Raw genomic sequence first — 2,824 nt, forward strand, 5'->3', positions numbered from 1 at the left:
TTCATATTCATCTCAGTATTCATGAGCAGAAGCATGGAGCATCCAACATGGAGAAGATAAAGGCAAATATTTAAAGAAAGAATAGCAAGAGAGATTAAGGGTGGTGCTTCAGCCACAATCCATATCTATGATGAGGTCCACTGTGTCCAGTCACCTGGGCTGACGACACAAGTGATGGGAATCCTTGAGAACCCAAAAGAAAACCTCACGGCTCTCAAAGAAGCCACACGGTAGCCATCAAGTGAGTGTGTGTGTGTGTGTGTGTGTGTGTGTGTGTGTGTGTGTGAGATGGGGGCCAGAGGCTTCCCATCAGTACCATAGTGTCCAGAGGATTAGAAACATCCAAATGTGACTTAATGTTACTTAAATGTTAATGTCACTGTCATGGCCAGAACCCACCAAAAATTCATAAGGACTCTTGAGTTTGTGAACTTGGAATGAGACCTAAGCCTACCTCAGGACAGGACATCCCCATCAGTCGGCCATTGGAGGCAATTAAGGATCCAGCCCACAGGTTTCTAAGAGACTTAAATATTCTTTATGCTGACTCAGCATCCACCAAAACTGAAAGCAGGATACATAGTGATGAAAAGTGGTAGGACTACAACCCAGCCTGATCGATGGCTGTTGATTGGCATTCCAGTACCAGGAATTTTTCCAGTACCTTGAAATTTTTCATCAGTCTCTATATCCAGCACCTATCAATAAGCAGAGTGATGATTGTACCTTCCCAGAGATAATTATCATGCAGTCTTTCTTCCATGGAAACTTTTTCGGCAAAAGTTTTGACTTGGCCGTGCTTGGTCCGTACAGTGTGATTTCTCCTGAATTTGCTTTGCCTGTAGGTACCTGTTCTGGAGGGCTCTTCCCTCTGTACTGGTGATGGCTGAGGTGGAAGTATCGGAAGCCCCACTGCTGCTACAAATATATATGTTTATTTCACGCAGGAGAATATCTTGCTCCTGAGCTCTGCCAAACTCTGAGATACCCCCAGGTGAGGAGGAAGACTTTTTCTCTCTGCCCTTTGGAGCCATGGATGTCCCTTCTGTCCTTCCATTTCCTTTTATATAATATTCCACTCCCTTAAATATTCAACAATTATGGTTCGGGTACCTACTAAATACAATGACCATCACCTCCCACTTCTCTTTAAGGAAGAATAACTTGTCTCCCTGTTATTCTACACATAGGAGTATGTATCTTCCTCATTCTCCTTCATCTAGTCTGAGGATTGGACTCGATTTTGTGGGAAAAGAGAAAAAACAAAAACAAAGACAAAAGAATATATGAATAAATAAATCCTCAGCTGTTTTCCACTCTATGATCTTTCATAGACTGAAATATCATTTATTTATCCATCCACCTGTATTTTTAATAAAAATTTTTATTGAGTGTGTAGTATGAACACACACTGCCCAAAGGGATGGGGTTACAGAAAAGAGCCTTACTCTCATGACCTTACATTTTAATGGGAGAAAGAGACACTAAAATGTAAACAATAAACAGGCTGGTCAGGGCTAATTTTTCCCCTCCTAGAAAAGGAATTTCCCCTTATTTTATCTCTAAAAATATAGCCCTGCTTAAACGATATGATCATTTACTTTATTCCTTCTAGAGAATACCTTTTATTCCCTAAGCAAAAGACTGAACTAAACTAAAAAATAATACACTAGCTTTAGTATCACTTGCATCTTGGTGTGGCCAAGTAACTACGTTCTGATGGTCAGGGTATCAGCCAAAATAATCAGCCATTCCTTCAGGGGAAAAGTATTTTCTTAGTGTGTTCTGAAATGTGGACATTGTGGTGCATCATTTTGGATTATGGATATGACAGTAAAACCCTAAGATAGAGTCTGGTTCCCCAACAGAGAGGCCATATCATCCTGTGATTGCTTTCTCCTGTACAATTATATGTGGGAGAAAGAGCTTTTATTTAAGCTGCTGGTATTTTGAATTTGCAATATGCAAGCAAACACACCCTAACTTATATAGTCTTGTCCTGCATGACTACTTCATGACACTGTTTTCAATGCTCATGAAATCATGAACTCTTCAAGGTGGAGAAGATCTTACAATAACTAGTTCGTGGTTTTCAGCAAGTGGACACAGAGGTACATTTGGAAGCATTGTCTCCAGAGTTGATTACGTAGAATCCATTTTCTCTCAATCTCTGTTTCCATCTACATTTTTGGTTTATTTAATTTCCTGCCACGTCTACATGCAAAAGTTATTCATCTGCTCATGCCTCTCCTTAACACCAGTAAGTTGTGTATGTCTGAAATAACTGTGATCACCAAAATCACCCCTAAACATACAGAAGAGCATCCTAGAAATGTTGACCAGGGAAAGAGTAAATTTGCAGTATTCAAGTTTGCTAAATCTAAAATTTTAGAAATCTAAAATTTATCTTGGATTCTTCTCTCTCACGCTCAACATCAAATCCATCAACAAGTCCCTTTAGATGTACACTTAAATATATTCTGAATCCTTCTTTTCTTCTACACCACCACCATTCTTCTCCAAGCCACTGTCCTCCCTACTGTGGACAACGACAATTGTGTCCTCAGTCATCTGCCGCTCTGTCCCTCTACAGTCCTTTCCCACAAAGTTGTAAGAATAATCAGATGGTAATTTAAATTTGATTGTGCAGCTTTCCCTGCATAAAATTCTTCATTGGTTTTTCATTTCCTTATACCCATGATACAACTCAAGCTTTTTTTCATGACCTGTAATGCCTGTAAGATCTAATTTCTCCCTAGCTCTCATCCTTATTCCATACCATTTTTGTTTGCTTTGTTTTTATTATAAAATAAAAAGAAAAGTT

This window comes from Canis lupus, chromosome 24 (assembly GCF_003254725.2).
Source record: "Canis lupus dingo isolate Sandy chromosome 24, ASM325472v2, whole genome shotgun sequence".
Lineage (NCBI taxonomy): Eukaryota > Metazoa > Chordata > Mammalia > Carnivora > Canidae > Canis > Canis lupus.